This window comes from Chelmon rostratus, chromosome 7, assembly GCF_017976325.1.
Source record: "Chelmon rostratus isolate fCheRos1 chromosome 7, fCheRos1.pri, whole genome shotgun sequence".
In the NCBI taxonomy this organism is placed as follows: Eukaryota; Metazoa; Chordata; class Actinopteri; order Chaetodontiformes; family Chaetodontidae; genus Chelmon; species Chelmon rostratus.
The window spans coordinates 2,179,771-2,201,624 of NC_055664.1; positions in this window are offsets into that span (position 1 = coordinate 2,179,771).

Here is a 21,854-nt window from a genome sequence, read left to right on the forward strand (position 1 = left end):
GATGCATTCTAAAACCATCCCCAGTTATGAGTCTAAAGGCAGAATGATAGACTGGATCTCAGAGTGTAAGAGTAGAAGCAGAAGAATGCATATCAATTGATGCATAAAGGTTGACTGAACAACTTGCTTTCTGCTGTTTTGACTAATACAAGTATTGTCTGTATACAAAAAATGCCAGCTTTCCTTTTCGTATATAACATGCTTTTTTTTATTGTTTGTTTTAAAGCACAGCTAGTTTTATTTGGGTTTAATACTAATTTAAGATCAAAGTTTGTACAGTGCAGAAATCAAAATGTACGTTTGCATTCCTTAATCATTTCTTGATGTAAGACTTTTTCAGAATTTGGTGTTATGGAGCTTTAAATTCACCTCATACACCTACATCATATTGTAAGTACTCACAGCTGTCGAGCTAGCATGTTAGTTTTGGGAAATTTTGGCTGCACTGTCTCTGCCATTCTGCTGCTATAAATCTGCTTAGCTTTGTGTGGCATGTGGGTAGACAGGTATGTAGGCAGACAGACAGGAAGGCTATCCAACCACCTCATTCACACCTAATGAAATGATTGGATGGGCTTATTACAGACCTGTGACAGTCACAGACACCAGATGGTTTTCTTTTTGTTGTCAGAGTATTTGAATTACTGATGACTGTTGGGATGTAAAGCAAATTTCAACATATGTAAGAAAAAAATCCTTCTGAAATATACTACATACCCTTTGGCTTTGTGGCAGATTATAACAAACTTATTCTAGACCTCTGCATATTCTGTAAATGTGAAATATCAAACCTCAATTCACCAATAAATGTGTAAAGTGAAAAACAATGACAAACAAATGAACAAAGGGATGTTTTCAAAAATGGTACATTTGGACTGTAACCTCTAATAATGTATGGTTGACTGATTGTTCTGCTCTTCTTCCTCCTCTTATCATTATCCCTTTCTTTTAAATCATCACATCCACATTACTATGAATTATATATAATCTTCTGAACATCTGGTGAAGTCTGCATCCTAAGCGGACTCTCTGAGAGTCGAGAGGAAGTCTGCATGAGGCACCTTGCAGTTGTATAAATTGTGGATTTGGATGGCAGGGGGAACTTGTCTAGCATTTGGATTGAGTCTTAGTCTTCTAGTGCGAACACATTACATAGTGAAAACCTGCTAAGATGGAGAATGTAGTATGGAACCGGAGCACAGCTTTCGTCTTCACTTGCTTTTACTATTTCAATTAAATGTTTAATTTCATTATTTATTATTTGTTATTATTTATTTTTAAAGCCCAATGATGAGCTACTATATTTAAAAGCAAAGTTATGACCACCGACTGTATGTGGGAGCTTTAACTGCAGTACTGAAGGGCATTAGTTTCTCCTGGGTAGAGGACATTGAAAAGGAGAACCCACTGACACGCAGCATTAAAACACATGTTCTGTTTGTAAATTGTTACTTTACATAATGCAGGCTGAAGGTGGTAGGAACATATCATTGTAATCAAATCAATTTATGGGTAAGAAGTGACAGTTTGACTTATATTTTGTTTTTGGGAAATCATAAAGCAGCTGCAAAAGTTTGAACGTTAAGTGTTGTTTAAATAGCAGTGAATTAGCATATGTATTGCTGCTGTTCTGATGGCAGTCTTTAATTTGCATTTTCCAGGATTCAATTTAGTGGACGGCAGACTGTTCTAGGACAACATGTTTATGACTTTGAGATAAGAGCACAAACCTTCAATCGCAGCTATGCAATTTGACCTGAAATTTCCCAAGACATAAAACGTTAAAATCATTTGAATAATGTTGTTTCAAAGATGGATTTTTCTTTTTTTTTCTTGCTTTAAAATGACGGACAGATAGACACTTTCCGTGTGCAAAATCCATGCTTTGCTTGTCTATTTGGAATCGAGATTGGACATCAGGGCCAGCCTGGTGATCAGCTATCAGTTTAAACACAGTGTCCAGCCCCATCAATTTAGAGAGCTGCTATCTCACCCAACCCCCAAGCCCCCAACCCTGACTGAACTGGAGCGAGCAAATGTCAAGGTACACAGGTCTGAGTTGGAGTAACCTCCCCTTTTTCCGCTGCTTTCTTCCCCTCCTTTCAGCTTGGCGCCATTTCACCCTGGGAGAGTGAAGCGATAATAACAGACGGGCCGAGGCGAGGGGTGTTCGGGTAAAGCGGGTCCTCGGCTCTAATGGCGGGGCTGTCTGCTCTCCCGAACCTGCTGGCTTGGGGGTTCATTGAGATTCCATTAGAGGCTGCAGGGAGCGGTTTCATTGCAACCTTCTTTTCGTTTGCCTGACAGTCACACGGGGATCACTGTAAATTGGCTCTGTCATAGCAGACAATTTTTGAGATGTGAAGTAAATTAAACATGTAATCACACAGGAAGCGCTGCCGCGGGTTCCCAACACTTGACTCCCATCGCCGAGCGGCCTGAGGCGTCTCACTAACTCGTTTTCATTCCTCGTTACCCTTCTATCTTTACCTCCATCTTCTCATTGTTAAATGACACTATACTGTTTGCTTTCTTGGTACCTGAAAAAGATGATACGCTGACCTTTAATGATGCCAGGCCTCAGCTGCACATACAAACCCTTGTGATGTGAACAGTGTGAAACCTCTGATTCAACTCTCTGCTGTTCAACAACATTTCCATCACTGTTTACTAGAGTTAGTGATAGAATAAACTGCCATTCAGTTTTCTCTAACAATTCTATAATCAGCTGACACGTGCACTGTGTCACATGACAACAAATGTATCAGGAGAGGTAAACCAGGAAGTTCTAGCCTTTTTGACACAAACTGCCCAGGGTACCAGCCAGTCAGTGAAATGATGGACAGAGTTTGTTGGATTACATATTTATTGTCTAATTGCCAGTGGTCATTTTGACACAAAGACATTTGGCTGACACACAAACAGGCACTGATTGAAGTGTTTGGGTAGATGTGTGACAAAAAACGCATTTTAAAGTTCATTTAAAGATATGAAATTGGCCATCAGAGTACTGATTTGAGCAACCCTTCACCTCTTTTCTCGAGAAGGCTTATCTACCTACCACATCTGAACCTGATGGGCAAAGCAACAGAAAAATATTGTGGAGCAACACAGAGCATTATGAGTGTTCTCATAATGTGTTCTCCCAGTCCATGGCGCTTTTCGATCCCAAGCAGGAACAAGAGACCCAAACAGTTAAATGATGGTCTCACTGTCTTTTTAGTCTCTTTCTTATTTTTTTTATCCTTTTCAGATTGAGTTTCAGATTTTCAGTCTCATGCAGTAGGCCTCCTGCAACCTTCTGTACATATCGAAAAGAGTGAGAAACTATGACGTTTGGTGCTGCTCATACTGTTGGATTCTGAAGCTGTACATTTAAACATTTGGATTGGTACACCTGAAGTATCTTCCAGCTGACAGACCAAATGCAGTGTTTTTCTGAAGGTCTGTTTTTATGTGTTTTTTTGGTTCCTTTATTCACTGTATGTTGCTGTATATAGTGGCTGAATGTTATCATATGTCAGCATACCAATGTACATTCAATACTGTTGACAGTTCTCTCTATGAATGTAAAAAGTTCTGTCTATGGATGTTAAAAAAAGGGAAAAAAGCCTTATAATTAGGCAAGTGGAAATCGTTGATTATTTTTTGCTAAAACTCTTTGGTGAAATAAGGGGGGAAAATTGGGACACTGATTGTGGATCAATATGCCCCCCTTAGCCTCAACGCGCATTCTCTATATTGTGCTGTTTCAATGTCAAACCTCTACCTGTTACCTCATTGTAAGATACTGGAGTCATGTCACCATCTACGATGAGACCAGGCTGGTCTCATCGTAGATGGTCAATATAGCATAACTCCTCTTTTACACACTCCTCTCACTGCTCCAGCGTCTCTTGTTCCTGCTTGGTGATTAAGCCGTTGTATGTTGTCTCTTCCCATTCCCATGTTGCAGCTGAAAGCCCAGTGAAGTGCTGTTGGCAGTATACCGGCCGGGTAGCGCTTGAGTGGAGGAAACAGCAAGGATCGAGCAGCATAGGCTGAAAAATTAGGTCCCTGCCAGCAATTCAGCGGCAGGAGCTGATATCATCAGGCTGCAGTCGGCTATCAGGCAGGTAATACCACCCACCGACTGTAATCGCTAATGAAGCTACTATTGAGTTTATAATGCGCTAAATGATGCAGACTCCCACTCCAGATAAACACGTCCCAAATAAACGATTTGGGTGGTAATTGCACTCCGCCAGTGGCCTGTTAATAGAGTTGAGGCTCTGATGAAAGGGTTAACTCTTTCTCTGAAGTATCCTCTCACTGGCTCATTGCACTCTCATTTCTACGGAGATCTCAGCATTCCCTTAGTTATCAGTGTACTGAGAAAGAAAACCTAATTAGACAAAAAGGCCTTTTTTCTCATTCCCTAATTAGGTCCTTAACATAATTAGCAGGTGATGTTAATAACCCTCTTTTAAAACCTATTAAAAGGCTGTTTGGGAGCAAGTGGTGGAGAGGAGTTGGCCTGTGGGCAGTCAGACAGCCCCTCTGAGGGCCCCGGCAAGGACAGTCAAGCATGCTGGGAGTACAGTTCATCAGGACTGGAGTGCCACTGCATTAGGACTTTGGCCTCATTGGAGACCCTGTTAATAAAGAGCAGTGTATCTCTTCAGCCATTAGGAGACATTTCAGCACACAAATGTATAAGCACCATCCTGGATTGGACTCAGGTTTGCCAAAATATTGAGCCCATCACATCAGGTAACAGGTTTGCCTGTTTTTATTACATACAAACTGAAATAGTAGAACCTGCCCTTGGAACAAGTGGACTTCTGTCGTCCAGTTGTCAGAATTTGTTCCTGTTTAAGCAAAGCCTAGAGTGAAAGCTGCACTAATCAACATTATTATTTTAAGAATGGATCCAATAATTATGTGTAATGTGAAAAGGCTCATTCGTAGTGACAAACTCACTGAGAATTGTCCACAGAGCTTTTTCGGGTAATTTTAGTGTAGGTCTTGCAGCCCACAAACTGCACTCATCAACCTGCTTTCCAGCAGAAGCAGACGGCTGTTTTCGGTGAAAAACCCAAATAGGCTTATTGTACACTAGCTGCTCAGCACCAAACACCAGGCAGACACAGACTAGATGTTGAACATACTGAAGCATTTAGCAGCTAAAGAGACAGATATTTTTCTTCCTCGCTGGTGGAGACCAAACCAGAACTAAATGGAGGGTGAATATTGGCCTTACATTTATCAGGTGGACACACCACACTAAATGCATGCTGAAATGATTCAGTATCTGCTGGACAAGGCACTGTCCGCCAGCAGTTCACCCTAACAACTTTATAGGGCTGTAATATGTCAATGCTTATTGCCAGGTAGCCAAATCAATTAATGCAGCTTTGAAGGACCATTGTAATGCTGTTAGATACTTTAATCCATTCACGATAATTAATTTATACTTAACATTACAGCAAAGTGCAAGCTATGCCACTGTGTTTTACATATTTGGGTGTATTTTGTCTACTGTTCCATTGCATTCCTTGGTTTCCAATCATTTCAATATGAATATCAATGAGCAATTTGCTTGACTTGTTAATCCATTATGGCCAAGATTGAGTCTACATTCATTTTTGTCAGTGTTGTTGTTTTGAGGAAAATGCAGACTTTTCAAATCAATCTGCATTATTGCATAACAATAATGCAACACTTACAAATGTAGATGCAGACTTGCAGATTCTATCATCACTTATTTTATTTTATCTGATGTACAGTTTTAAACATAAATGTGCACATGTGATAGATTGAAACTCTGTACTGTGAAGCTCATTTTCATCAGCAGTCCCTCGGCAGGCCTGGTGGTGAAGAGATATTTTCTTTTTTTAGTTGTATGATTGTCTAAACATAGTTTTAGAGCCTTTTTCACTGTGATGAGAACAGATTTTGTTTGGGGAACAGTGCATTTTAGTCATTTCTGAAACAAAAAATTTGTCAAATCAAAAATAACAAGTCTTATAAATCTGCTGTCAGCAGCTCGAAACTTTAAGAATTTTAGTCCAATCAATATGGACTTATAGAGCACCGAAACTTATAGAACAAACAATGTTCAGTACTTAGTAACATTTGTCAAATTAGTGTATTAAATGTACTTTTGCATCATAACTATAGGTTTTATCTCTATCTTCTCACCTCTCACTACACTGGTGTTTATACACCTGTATTACATGTTGACATAGCTTTATGGTTTGACAATAGAGCTTCTGAAGCAACTGACCAATTCACACCCTTGATACATTCAGTACGTGTCCAGCCATTACCATTATTGACAGACCTCGGGACAGAGGGAGGAGTTGCATCGTGTGTATGGGCCTGCGTCACAAACCACCAGGGGGCATTGTGTATTCAATAATGCACCCAGAAAATTACCATAGACGCAAAACGTGGTGCATTGTCACTAACTGGCCTCCAGTGAAATATTGTTGACAGGGCTCAGGGAAGTGCTGCAGGTTCCAGTGAGCAGCCTGTGCACTCTGCTGAGGAGGAGGAAGATGAGGAAGAGGCTGCCGCCGACCAGAAGAGCCCAGTCCTCGTCTTTAATTAAGTATCTGAAACATCAATTTAAATGTAAATATCGGTGGTGCAGCACCACTCATGCGTAAATTAGAGGGTTGGCCCAGCCACATTTCTCTCTCTCTTCCAAGTCCCTCGCTCACTTACACTGACATCTGCTCACAGCTGCTTGGCCCGGGGCTGTCCCCCGTGCACGCGCACGCGCACGCGCACACGCACGTGCACACACTCCTCGACTTCACAAAATTTTACAGGCACACTTACTCTTTCAAACCTTAAGTTGGTGACAGTGGATTCAACGCCTGCTGCTTGTTGTTTTTTCCCCACTGATAGTATTCCAGCTTTTATCATGCAGAATGGCTGCCACGGTGACCACTTCTTAATCACACCATTCAAAGCCCACTATAACATGTACAGTGGGCTTGTGATTAATAAGCTCTGGAAAGTATTGTGGCTCCAATGAGGCCACTGCTCACAGGCATTTTAAGTATTCCACCTAGCAAAATGCTAGTAGCTATGTTTCCTTTGATCCTGTGTGCATCTTTTTAAGGCTGCATTAATACATATTTTTTTACATTAACAATGGACCAAATGACTGTACGTAGCATGAAGGGTGTTGCTCGTGGTGATAAATAGGGCCAAAGCCAGGATTCTGAAATACTGAGGTCATAAGTCTGAGTCCCCCCAGTGTAAGTGTAATCTCCACAGTCACAAAAAATAAAGTTTCAAAAAGGTTGCTAATGATTTCAGCTGTTCATATTAAATTTATTATTAACTATTCAGGCATATTCAATGGAGGGGTTTACATTTTACAAACGCTCTCCACACCGCCAAGATTCATCATTAATTCCAGTGTTCAATTATATTTTTGTATCCCTCCCTTGTTGTTGGAGTTGGCGGAAACCACAACCCACCGAGAGTGAATATTAGCCTTTCACTGATCAGGTGGACACAAATGCTCAAAGTAAATGCTCATGTTGCTCTTTGTTTGTCTGATATGTCAGACATTGGGTTTGAGCTTGTGTTTTACATTAAAGCAGCAATTTCTGAATCAATGCATGTTTCTATCAACTACCTTTATGTGAATATATTCAAGTGGCTGTGTCAAGATGGCATTATTGATGGAGCCGCAGGAGCTCTGGCACATGCATGACATTTGTGTTTTGTTTTTGGTTTTAATGCATGAACTTGTCTCCTCTGATCCACCCTGAGGTGTTTTTATCAGACACTTTGGTGATAGAGTGTGGGCCTGCACGCAACAAGGGTGATTTGAATTGGGGATTGTGTTCACTTGCATCTCATCTACCCTGCTCTGTGTTTCTTCATTTGGGGCTTTCTGCTGGGGTCGGAGTAAGTAATGGTGATTGGAAGCAGGACATGAGTAACAGTTACTAGAATGTGAAGAAAGCAAAAGCCATCAGCTAAAATCTCATCTTCTCATATTTGATATCTGAGCTGTTGCATCTCAACTGGATGGGAAAAAAAAAAATGTTTGTCATATTTTTTTAATTTTTAAGGTTTTCTTACAGGAGTTGACACTGCAAGTGCTTTTTCAGCTTGTCATAAAGACAGTATTCAAAAAGATAAGGAATTGTTTAAACATGTATGAATTCAACACAGCATTTTTACTTGAGTGTGCAAGTGTATTCTTCTGGCTTCTAAAACACACACAATAAAAGGTCCACCACTAGCTTTTTGTGGAGCTTTTAAACATACATCTCATGGAGTTCATTAACAACTTTTTCCAATTTAAACTTGGTATGCTTAAAATGCTGTGGTGGGACCCAGCTCTGTAGTCCTTACTCACACAAACGCAAGTGCAAGCCTCCATTATACGCATGTAAGCAGAAGCAGGGAATGCCCCTCTATGATTGTTTTGGCTCAGATGTGTGTGTATCTAAGTGTGTGTGTGTGTGTGTGTGTGTGTGTTCAGAGGTGTTGCTTGCGCCACTAACTGCCCCTTCCGCTTGCTTGCTCTCCTTCTGGAGGCACCCAAGTGGTACGGCTGGCCTTTACCCGGCCGTCTGCTGGCCCATCAGGACACAGCTCATAAAGAAGAGCCTCCTCTAATGGAAGCAAGGAGGGAGGGATGATTTAATGGAAGGGTGGAGGTGATCTCTTCTTACAGCCCCCTGAGGAGTCCCTCCCATCTCATTGCTTTCACCGAAGGGGCGAGCAGAGGCCCCTTTGTGGTGGTCACGGAGGAAGACGTCGGCCTACATCACCTCACTAACCTCAAGCGGAGCTGATTAACCAGCTCATATTCAGTCGTTTAAGGGTGAAGAAGTGAGCCGGGGGGGGATGGAGGGGGTGTAGTTGGGGAAGAGCACAGCACTGACAATGTGTCCAATATCTGCCTTTGTGTATTCTCCCTCAATCTAGATCATGGTATTAGAGGATGACACCCTGGTGTAATGCCTCAGGAAGATCTCTGCTCAGGACTAAGACTCAACTAGTGTTCAATCTGCGACTGCCAGTTTGCTGATGGGTTGTTAACCGCGGCTAAAGGAATTAGGATTGACATGTTCACTCTGCAGAACAATGTAGCTTTTAAGTGGCATCGTCTCAGCTCCTTTTGGCTTTACGTGTATGAGAATGTGCTAATCGGTTAGACAGTGCTAATCTGAAGAGGGAGATTTCAACAGGTTGGCACATTTCCACAGGATTTCTCTCTGTTAAAGCTGTTAAGACTGACCTTCAGAGCCAGGCTGAATGTTGAATTAGTGCATGTATTCTGCCGATCATGCTACCATTCAGAAATTATTGTTCTTTATGAACATAGTAATGCTGAAGCACTTACATAACCAGTGTTTTAAGCATTCAGTGACATTGTTTTAAAACTTAGGCTTTTCTCTACAATATCTGTGCATAGCTACTATGGTATGGTCCAGGTCAACATGGGTCTTCTGCATGACATTCGGATGCTCTACACATCCGCCCACCACTCCAACCTCCACACCCTTCTCTTTCAGCCTATGCATAAGGGACACGCTACTTCCTTTCTGGGCACTGAACACTGCTATTGTACCTAAATATACAACACATATTCATCCATCTCTCCCAAGATAAACAAACCATATTGTATCTGTATGTGCATGTACATTTTGCTATTTTTTTTTTTATCTTGACAATAGATGTTAACAAAAACTAATTGAATGTCAGTTTTGAAAGTGTATTCACACTGGTAGATGGTAGCAGAGCCTCCAGCGACCTTAGTCACTGATACCATCTCTAACACTGTAACCAAGATGTCATACCACACTTTTTCCAAAAAAGGCGGGATGTTTGCAATTCCATCTTGATATGAACTCAATTGAAAACAGAACAAAGACAATATATTTAATGTTTGACCTTGACATCAGCTTTATTGATTTTTGTAAATATCTGCTTAGTCTATATTTGATGCAGCAACATGTTTCAAACAAGTTTGGGACAGGAGCAACTAAAGACTGGGAAAGATGTGGAACGCTCTAAAAACACCTGTTTGGATCATTCCACAGGTAAACAGGCTGATTGGTAACAGGTGATAGGATCATGAAGGAGCATCCTCGAAAGGCTCAGTGGTTCACAAGCAAAGACGGAGCGAGGCTCACCACTTTGTGAACACATGATTGGATAAAGGATGTTTCCACATGGACACGGGAACTCTCCATAAAACAGTTTTCAGTCAACACAGTTAGTTTTACACACTGTCCCGACTTTAGGGTTAGGGTTAGGGTTGTACATTTCAGAACTCACTGTTCAAGTGCAGCACCTCCCAAGTTTGAGCCATGAAAGCCTTGGTTTGCAGCACTTCCGGTCAGTGAGAGTGGGGATTTATGGCAGGGGACCAGGCGTCTGGTAAGCCTGTCCCAGCGCTGGTGCCCACTGGCAGCCATCGGCAGCCACAGCTCGCAGCTCGTGCTTTAGAGGACGAGGACCACCCTTGCCATGGCGAGTAATTCCCCTGTCATCGCTCCATACACCCACAGCTCAATGCTGGCTGGCATGGCTCCCTGTGCCCATTCTTAGTCAACAGGATTAAGCTTGCTTAGTGTGAGCTCTCCGGGATCACCTATACTCCGTATTCTACACTCACAATGCTGGCTCACCAGTTTGGCTTCAACAGCCTGTTTTTTTCCCCTCCTCTCCTCTTCCTCTTTGAATTGGGACCATATGAATGTGGTTCCCTCGAGCAGAGAAAAGAGGATTGAAAGGAGACAGAGGCCAATCGTATCCAGGCCTAAATAGGAGATCTGAGTTAATTTGCCATGCAATTTATAAATTTGGATTAATTTGAATAGACTAACAACACTGTTTGGTAGTGGTGTCAGATTTTTTCTGATGTTTCGCAGCAAGACTGGTAAGGCCTAATAAAAAGCCTAGTTAAACCAGCCTGCAAACCAGCAAGTCCCCAAAAATAAATCAAACTGGTAACATTGTTCATTTGGTGTAACAAAATATTCTCATTAGCAACAAAATGAGTTTTGATTTGTTTTGTTTGATTGCATAAATTTCACACTGTTTGATTAAAGTGTCTCAGTGGTATATGAATTGACTGTTGTATGACTGGAATTTTGCAAACTTTGCAAAATTTCTCTGGATTCAGCCATGTTTTTGTTGTAGAGGATATTAGGTTCAGAAATTTAGGAAGAAGTGATGAATGTTTATGTTGTCAAATAACAGGAATGATGAAGACCCTTGATGTGTCACAGCAGGTAAAACATTATTACACATTTTACCTGAATGCAGGGAAATAGCTCGCCTGACAAAGTGAAACTAAAAGAATGACTGAAAACAAATTGCCATCTTCTCACTTCATCCATTCTTCAGTTGACACTGTGGTAGCAGTTGCAACACTGACCGAAATATGCTGATTTAGGAGATTTTCATGAGGAAGAGCACAAGAACCTGTAACAGTAGGATCTCAACCATACTTGTTGCAATTTTCAAGGATGTGGTTAACTAACATGCTGGCCATGTAGAAAGATGACATCCCCAACTGTAAGCCTGGCTAGCCTGGGGATTCTGTGATCATCATGTTTTATAGGCAGATTCTACTATTTCTTTGGACTCAATATATTTAAATGTGACAATTATTAGGCCATTTATAAATCGATAAACAAATAAATAAATAGATGATTTGAATTCCCACAACAGCAGTGTGGAGAAGGCGTTGAAAATAAACTTAATGTCTGATATCTGTATTTCTAAAAACCTGGATAAGGCTCTGTCTGTACAATACAATATGATAGTTTTAACGTACGAGTGGAAGTTTTACCAAACTCAGCAGGTACAAAACAGGGATATTATGCTGGTTCCCCTCTCAGACAATACCTATATTTGAGAGAAGAAACATTTAAGTCGTTGGCCTGAACGAGTACACGCAGAGCTGTCTGTAAATGATGTGACACCTGACTCAATCACTTGTCTCTATTGATCAAAAGGGGTTAAATAATCCAGGACAGATATGATTTGTGTCAGTTATTCTACTAACTTGACCCTTTCCTGTGTTATTGTGTTCTAAGTTCCTTCTGAGCATGTTTAAATAACAAAGCAGTACTTGAGTTGTAGCTTGACCTTCCGGTCTGGTGATTTTTCCCTCACTGAAGCCTGGGAAAGCTCTCCTGACTCAGTATTTTGGTATTAAATTGTACCTCAATTCCATTTGTGTCACATTATAAAATGCTAGTGGTACAGAATGGCATTTGGTGGAATCGGGGACATTTGCTCCAGAAAATTAATGCAGCTTCCTCCAGGATCTCTGTCTCTTTCTTCAGGCTTGTATTTCATCACAGATGAAACGCCCTTCTACCCACAGCACGCTTTTGACAAAAGTAATATTTAATGAATAGGACTATTATCAATGTCTAGGTCTTAGGGTATATTTCTTGGTAACGAATAGGCATACAGGCGTGATTATATACTGTATATGGGAATGCATAGTGCATGAATTCACAGAGACTTTCTGTGGCATTAGCCGGGTCATGTCTTGCTGTGCTCTTTCGATAATCAAACCTCTGACTACTGTACATGCAAGAGTGCAGTTAATTATTACTGATAATTTGATAACATGCATATATTTGGCCATGCATTTCATACCGGGAAATATGCATATATATAGTATTTATATGACATGTGGGTGAATATGTCTGTCAATCCTCAATAAGAGTGTGCAAATATGTGCTCTGTGCACAAGCATACTGTGTGTGTTTGTACTCCAAGCCAGCAAACATATGCTCCTGTATTTGTCTATGTGCATGTGCGCCTGCTGGTCTGTGTCCGTACAGTATCTGGGTATTTGTTCATGTGTCTGTAGGAGGATAATAGCCATCACACGGTCTCAAGTTAATTTCCCATGTAAATAGCACACTGCTGTTTAATCACACAAAAACCAGACTGAGAAATGGAGCATGTCTGCAGCGTTCATACATAATGAACTCAGGTTTTATAAATCAAATGCATTGTTTTTTATTGTAAACAACGAGAAAATCACATGAGTTTGCATTTTGTCAAATTATACTGATATAGTAGAATACAATTCATGTATTCTATAAATGGTAGAGGGTAGAGAACTGAAAATCTATACCGACATAAGTAAAAGTACCTGGTTATAAATTACTCAAATTTAATTTAATATCTTTTTAGGGTGGTGGAAATATAGGGTGGTGGAAAATGAAAAAAAAAAAAACAGCCTTTGTGGATAAAACGATTAACAACATTGCATAACATTGCAGTAGTAATTATATACCACTAACTACAAGATAAGTTAATGTCACGATCACGACATCAAAGATTAACTTTCCACATGAAAAATAAACAGAGCTATCTAGCGTTAGCGAGCTAACTACATTTTCACCTGCAGTGTGTGTAACTTCCCTGTGCTTGTGGAGGGTAGAAGAGGAGCTGTTAAAAGCAGAGATGTCAGTGTTTTTCGGGAGGCACAGCAGGCACAAGTGTGGGCCTGTCAGGGACTGCCTCTGGAGCTTGCAACTTGGCATCTTACAGTAGAGGCGCCCTCGCATGCTCTACACTCAATCCCCACATTTAGAGCAAACTAGTGACAAAGGTATAAGTGGCAAATCAGGTCTGTGTGTTCACTTGTTAACACTGGTGCTACAGAGGTTGAAAGTTTTGTAGCATGAGTATAAACCGTCTGTTACATCTCTAAAAGCAACCACAAGTGCAGTTCAGTAAACAAGCATGTGACTGGCAAATGACATTGATGTTGCATTCAGGTTAGCATCCAGACCTTAACAAGAAAATGTTTCCAGAAAAACTTTTTTTTGTTTAATTTGCACATAATGGTAAATTACAGGGACAACACCTCTTTACCTGTACACAAAACATCTTTATATTACCATATTACCATAAAATTGGAGATGTGATCTACTCCTATGGTCGAGAGAGATTTGGGGTGCTTGTCAAAAGGAAAGGCGAGAGGGTGCAGGTCGGCAAGTCTAGGCGGCAAAGAGAAATAGAGAAGTTAGTAAAGGAAAGGAGGCAGTTAAGAAAGCAGTGGAGGAAGGCGACAGAAGAAGAAAGGGAGGGAATTAAGGTGTTGCAGGAGGAACTGAGAAGCAGGTTAGCAGTACTCAGAAGGGCAGAACACCTTAGGGAGAAGAGAAAGAAGAAGGAACGTGCAAGGTCAGCATTTTTTAGGAACCCCTTTAATTTTGTGAAAGGCTTGTTTAATCAAGAAAAAGGAGGGCAACTTAAGGCAACGAAATCAGAGATTGAACAGTATTTGAAGTCGACGTATTCAGATTCAAAGGAGAATAGGAACATAGGTCTTCCACCTGACATGCCACCATTAGGGGAAGTGGAGCAGGAGATGGATGTGAGCCCACCTAGGTGGAGAGAAGTGGTGGAGGTGGTTAGGCGTGCAAAGGCTTCTTCGGCCCCAGGGCCTAATGGAGTCCCCTACCGTGTCTATAAGAGTGCACCTGGCATCTTAAGGACACTATGGAGATACCTGAGAATAGTTTGGGAGAAACAAAGTATTCCAAGAGCATGGCGCAGGGCAGGAGGTGTCTTCATCCCTAAGGAGAAGGAGTCATCGGACCTTAGCCAATTTCGGATGATTTCTCTCCTAAATGTTGAGGGAAAGATTTTCTTTAGTATCGTAGCACAGAGGCTGGCTAAATACTTAGAAAGGAATGGTATGATAGATACGACAGTGCAAAAAGCAGGGATACCAGGATTTGCGGGATGCTTAGAGCATACTAGCATGATTTGGCATCAGATTCAGACAGCTAAGAGGGAGAAAAGAGACTTGAATGTTGTATTTTTAGATCTGGCTAATGCGTTTGGGTCAGTGCCACATAACCTTATTTGGAGTTCCTTTGACTACTTTAAAGTGCCGGAGATAGTTGTTAACTTGGTGAAAGCATATTTCCAAGACATCAGACTGTGTGCAAGTATCGCAGAGCTCACAACAGGCTGGCAAAGATTGGAGGTTGGTATTATGGCAGGATGTACAGTGTCCCCGCTAGCTTTCACAATGGCTATGGAGGTAATTATTAGGGCTTCCAAGTGGGTCGTAGGTGGAGAGAGACGGCAGAATGGAATGCGTCTTCCACCAATTAGGGCTTATATGGATGATATGACACTGCTAACTTCAACAGTGCCATGTACAAGGAGGTTGTTAGATAAAGTCAATCAGAATCTCAAGTGGGCTAGTATGAAGATTAAGCCTAGTAAGTCAAGGAGTATTTCAATATACAGAGGGAAAGTAAGTGATAGAAAGTTTGCTATAGATGGTGAGGAAATCCCAACAATTAGGGAGAAAGCAGTTAAGAGTCTAGGACGGTGGTACAATGTGGACCTGAATGATGTTGAACAGGTTGTGCAATTTAGAAAGGATGTTGCAGAAGGGCTGGAGAGAATAGATAAATCAGGGCTCCCAGGAAAACTGAGGTTGTGGTGCTTGCAGTTTGGCTTGTATCCTAGGTTAATGTGGCCAATGTCAGTATATGAAGTCCCATTATCTGTAGCAGAGAGAATGGAAAGGCTAGTTAGCTCTTATATTAGAAAATGGTTGGGTGCTCCCAGGTGCTTAAGCAATGTAGCTTTGTATGGGAAAGGAATGCTTCAGCTGCCAGTATCCAGTCTAACAGAGGAGTTTAAATGCACTAAGGTTAGGACAGAACTTTTATTATCTGGGAGTAAGGACATGTTAGTTAGCAATGTGGTTCCGAATCCTTCTGGGGGGAGGAAATGGAACCCAAGGGCAGCAGTGCAGGAGGCAGAGGCAGCTCTTAGGCATGCAGAAATAGTAGGAAATGTTCAATTTGGCCGGGGAGGCTTGGGGCTTGGCCCAGGCAAACCAGTGTGGAATAAAGCAGGTCTAAAGGAGAAAAGAAAGCTTGTAGTGGAACAGGTGCGTAGGCAGGAGGAGTTGTTAAGAGGGGCAAAAGCAGTTGGTCAAGCCAAACAGGGACAATGGTTGAATTGGGAAGGTGTTGAGAAGAGGAAACTTAGTTGGAGGGACCTGTGGAATATGGAGGAAGGCCGTATTAAATTTCTGATAGGGGCGACATACGATGTGTTGCCAACCCCGCAGAACCTAAGTCTCTGGGTACAGGGCGATCAATCGTGCCCACTCTGCTCAGGTACAGCAAGTTTAAAGCACATTTTGTCAGGTTGTAGAATTAGCTTATCACAAGGCCGGTATACATGGCGGCATAATCAGGTGCTGAGAAGCTTAGCCGCAGGCATTGAGGAGAGAAGGAAGCAGGTGAATTCTGGAAGTTCTAGAAAGGAGAGGTTAGATGTGCAGTTTGTTCGAGAGGGGGAGAAAAATAAAGCTGCTAAGTCAGGGAGAAAGCAGGGAGGTGGCTGCCTGGTAGGGGCTGATGATTGGCAAATGCAGGTCGACTTGGGAGGACAGCTAGTTGTGCCCCAGGAAATAGTTTATAGTAATCTGAGGCCAGACATTGTCTTATGGTCCATGAGTAAAAAGACTGTGTATTTTATTGAGTTAACAGTCCCTTGGGAAAATTCAGTGGAGGCAGCTTATGAAAGGAAGAAGACTAAGTATGCAGATTTAAAGACAGAATCTGAGCAGAGGGGATGGAAGACCAGGGTCTGTCCGGTTGAAGTGGGGTGTAGAGGTTTTGTTGCAGGGTCAGCTGTTTCACTGTTGAGGGAGCTGGGAGTGCATGGGCAAAATTTAAGAAAGACAGTGAGGGAGATGTCAGATGAGGCTGCTAGGTCTAGTCAGTGGATATGGATCAGGAGAAATAATAGTAGTTGGGGGGTGAAATAGGGACAGTGGGGGGGCAGGCAGAGGACATGCATGCCTAACCCGGCAAGAGAAGAGGTTAAAGTCTGAACAAGACACCTCTCCTCTGCTCTGCTTTCCCCGCCCCATCTTCTCGCTCTGCCAATAGGAAGAGAACCAGGAAGTTTAGATAAGGTGGGGGGTGTGGCCAGCTAGAGTCTCTCTTTGGGACCATGCGGCCTGTTCAGGTGAGTTTGCGTGGTAAGACACAGAGTTGGCTTGTTTTTTGATCTTTTTGGTTGTTTTCCTGTTTTGTCTGCTTCTTGAAGGAAATGTTAGGGTTTGTTTTCCTGCTCTGTTTGCTTTTTGAAGGAAATGGTAGGGTTTGCTGCTTCTTGAAGGAAATGTTAGAAGAGGCTGTTAAATCTAGTCTGTGGTTTAGGCCTCCACCTTCAGCACCTTCTAAATTTTCCACCCCCTACCCGAACAAGGGTCTGTATCCAATCCCTACTTTCATCTTTTGACTCTACCTCTTTATTTTCTATCCCCTACCCGAACCAGGGTTTGTATTCCCACCCCGCTTTTTTCTTGGTGCAGTTGGTGAGAGGCAGGGGTAGATGATGGTAGTGTGGCAATCGGCAGTTACATGTGGCATCTAGGCCTGTGGTAGCATTGTAGCAGCTAACAATAGCTAAAGCGGTGAGAGTATGATAGTATCTTAGCAGTTAGTATTGGTAGCTAGCAATTAACATTAACAGTATAGGTGAATCTAGCGTTATTGTCTTCTTCTGTTCCTCTTAGCAGGTAGCGGTTAGCACATAACATTAGCTAAATGGTAGCATCGGAACTGTATTGTCTTCTTCTGTTCTTCCTAGCGGTTAGCAGTAGCATTAGCAATAGTTAAATGGTAGCATCGGTACTGGCCACTACCTGGAGCATCTCTGGGTCAGTTGAACGTGGCGGTGCTGTTTGGATTGTGTAGGAGCAGTGTGAACTGGCACTAGGGGGGGTGACTCTGGGACGCCGGAGTTCACTGCCTAACCTCCTGGAGGTGTAGTGGGACTAAGTAGGCGAAACACTGTTGAAGGGAGGTTTCCACCTGATGACCCCCAGAGACGTGTTAGGAATCACTGCTCTTTGGCAGGTATAGAGGCAGATTAGAGCTCCAAGGTTCTTCACTGAGAATGAATCCTCTTTTTGAGCACAAGTATCTTGTGTTTAAATTAACTTACAATTTAAATGAGCTGTACAAATCTTGATAAATCTAAATCCTGATACATTCATTTAAGATATTAAATGCATATTGATCATACAGTATAAATCTGTTTCTGGTCTTATTAGTGATTTACATGAGAAGCTGTGTAACAACTAAAGGCCAGATTTCTTTGTTGTTTAACAGAATGAAACAGATTGAAGTTGCTGGCCACAGCCAGACTCTGTGAGCACACATCACGTAATGAAGGGACTTATTTAGTGGTTGTCTCCTTGAATTTCTCTGGAGCCTCCCTTTTTCCACTGGGCTTTAAATGGATACCTCTGTGTAGCATTTGTTTCTTACCATAGTAAGTTATCCTGACTCTAGGCCAACATAAAGTTAAGTGAGCTCATGTTAACTTACGTCAGATAAAGAATAAAAACACAATTTTTATTAAAGTTAGATATCAGCAAGATCCTGAAAATGATATCTATCCATCATCATCAGTCATTTTATATTGTACAGTTATATGAGATCGGACCTAAATTTGTATTGGTCAACAATCTTGTATAAACATGCAGCCTTGAGTCATTTATTTTTACTTGTTTATCAGAATGTGTGACTGTTACACCACAGCTCTGCACAGCTCTGCTGATACATTCCATATATATGTCTTTACCTAGTGTTTGACTTAAAATGGAAATGAACAAAATGTGTATATTTGACTTTAACCATTGTGTTTGTTAATATCTAAACAGTATTTTTTTTTATTTAATGAAGTCCTAATTATTTTCCAAAATTGTGAACAAAATTATATCATGTGAGCCAGTTTACGCGCAGTAAAACAATTATTTACTTAGAAACTAATTACAGGGTAAGGTAGGATAAACTAACCTTAAATATTATAGATCTATTACTGTTATTTCTACATGAGGCAAAGCATCATAAAACCCCACTCTTTTAATTTAACCAAGTATCCAGCATCATAAAACATGTCTGGCATTTGTGCCAAAGTACACTGTTTGAAAGTCGGTTGAAAATGCAGCAAGTTACGATGATTTTAATTGTGAATAGACCTCCTGCCTCAGTAGAGTTAGTTGCATTGGGAGGCACAGTTTCCCCTGACCAACATGGTGGCCGATCCCCTGGAACTGTGGGAACTGGTGGTAAATGTGAGGACTCTATGCAGCCAGGGACATGATTTTTAATTGCACAGTAGACTACAACTACCGAGTGGAATAGCAATCCACTATCAGTTCACCTCACCACACTCAAACAAGCAGTCCACACTAACACCTTTTGATTTGAAAATGCTTTTTGAAAAGGAACGCGGCCTCCATCCAGACGAGCATTTCAGCACTGTCCCAGACTGTGGCTCACACATGCATGGCAAAGGGAGCGCTGCTGCTGTGATTTCATTCAGCGCATAGACAGACTTTTGTGCAGCACACTGTCACACTGTCCACTCCTGAAAATGTAGCCCAGGAACTTTAGATTACTGGCTCAAAATGACACTTGATAAAAAGGAGTGTATTTTCAAAAAAGAAACGTGAAAAGTAATCGTTCCTTAAAAGAAAAAGAACTTTTTTACTTTTACGTTACTTTTAATGTGTTTTAATGTATGTGTCCTGCCTACCTGAGACAAGAATTTACAAACTGCTACAAAATCCCACCCTCATGTTTCACTGTATCCGTTCTACACATGATAGCCAAATGCTGAGGACACTTAACGGTTAAACTTAGCTGACTATTGAATTGTTGGAGCACTGTCTCAATAAAGAATTGAGGGAAAACACACACCTTGTAGTGAGATGGACTCGCAAATCAGTCACCTGGCTGACACACAGTCAGGTGTTCTAAGTTCTGAGGGCAATCAACATGAACTTACAAATGAGTCCATAGAGAGGTTACAGCATACACACACACACTGACACACAAACACACACACAAGCACATGGGTGACATGATACACATTACTGCCAATGGTTTCACTGTTGCCAAGACATGTAACAATGCTCCAACAAAGTGTAGGGAAGAAGAAGACTGCTGCAAACAATGTGCCGCAAAACTAATTTGTTTGCAAAAACAATGCACAGTGTACAGTTACGTAGTTACTTTCCACCTCTGGAGTTGTACTCAAACTACTCTCCACAAAGAAATAAACTTCAGCCAGCAATGTCCATGGATTATCTGGATTTTTTTTTTGTTTTTTTTTAATGTAATATGGTCAACTGGCTCTTTTAAGCACTGACATGGCCAACATCTTAACTCCACCTCAGAAACAGTCACAGGCAGAGCGTAAACCTGCTGATCTATAGCGTCAGACCTGAGCTCTTAATGACTGAGAGGATACCAGCAGGGCTGACTGACGGTGTATCAGCTGCGTGCCACCAGCACCAAGGCGCACAAAGCCAAAGGTGGTGCATGCGTGTGTGTGTGTGTGTTTGGAGGGCCTTGGTCACACTCTGTTACGCCTCTGCTCACCGCTGACCCCTGCTCGTCCTTCACGCCGGGGCCAGGAGCACCTCCATAATTGCGGCGGCAGCGGCGGCTTAAAACCGCCAAATCATAAAAAAGCCACGGTGAGCTCCAGTGAATTACAAGGAAATATGGCCTTCCTTTACAGTGGGGGCCGTGAATGAAGCCATAAAATTATGAGCAGTTTTTATGATGGCCCATTGAAGTAGGATGCTTGTATATTGATGGTTCACAGGCTGTATCCCTCTTCCCCCGTGCGGTGGAAGAGCTGACAAAGGGGCCCCTGTGTAACTATTTTTCATGCATTTAATATATTAATTATCCGGTAAATGTTCCCCAGGCAGTGCTTGGGATAGCAGAGAATGACAGCTTTTCGATGAAGCTCCCGGGTTGGCCCATCAGGCTGCAGTGTATTACGTGGGAAAGGTCATTGCGGGGTTAATGTAACTTTTTATTTGCTGATTTTTCATACACATGGAGTGTGGTAAGGAAAGGAAGCAAGGCTAGTTTAAAAAAAAAAAAAGAAGAAGATGCAAGAGAGCAAGACAGAGAGAGATGTGCAGGGACAGAGGCAGAGGCGTGGTGTGTGTTGGGAGCGTAGAAGATAACGCCAGGGTTTTTATTATTGTGTTTGGGTTCAGACTTTTTTCTGTCTCGGTCTGATATTGCAGCCCCCCCCCCCCCCCCCCCCCCCTGCTTTCCCGCCCCGCACAAAACACGCACACTCCCAAACACACACTCACACAAAGTAGCTTCTGGTTCTGCTACATGAGAGAAACTGATAGGTGAGCCCACAGTAAAAAGGCATTACTTGGGTGCAACTCACTGATTGTCTGCAATCATCCATATCCCACCTTCACATCCCATCCCAAATCAATTCTTGATCAATTTCATGCCAGAGAAAGAAATCATTTCTCCAAAATGGAGAACATATTCAGTTTGATCATTTGTGCTCTTCCAGTAGTAATTAAACTGCTTGGGTGGAATAACTGAAAACATTATAGTGCTGCTGCTGCTGCTTTACGCCAACTATTTCTTCCCTCTACAAACTTAGATTATGATGCTGGCAGTATCTCTTTCAAACATGGTTATGAAGAGAAAGAAAAAAAAGAAGGGAAAAAATGGCTTTTTTAATCACCATATGCACCCTCACTAATGCAGGTGCTCTGAAGTGCTGTCAAGAAACAATTGAGTGGAGAGTCGGTTGAAGTGATCAATTGTGTGCGGTCCCTGGGTGGGCTCTCATTTGCTGGTGCATTCCTTCAGCTGATTGAGTTAATTAGGCCGCCCCCACATCCTGCTGATTGGATGTAAACATTAATATGCCAGAAAATGACTCCGTTGATGTTTACTGCAATGTTCTGAGCCACGCTAAATTGATCGGCTATTGAAAAAAAAAAAGAAGCAGGGAGC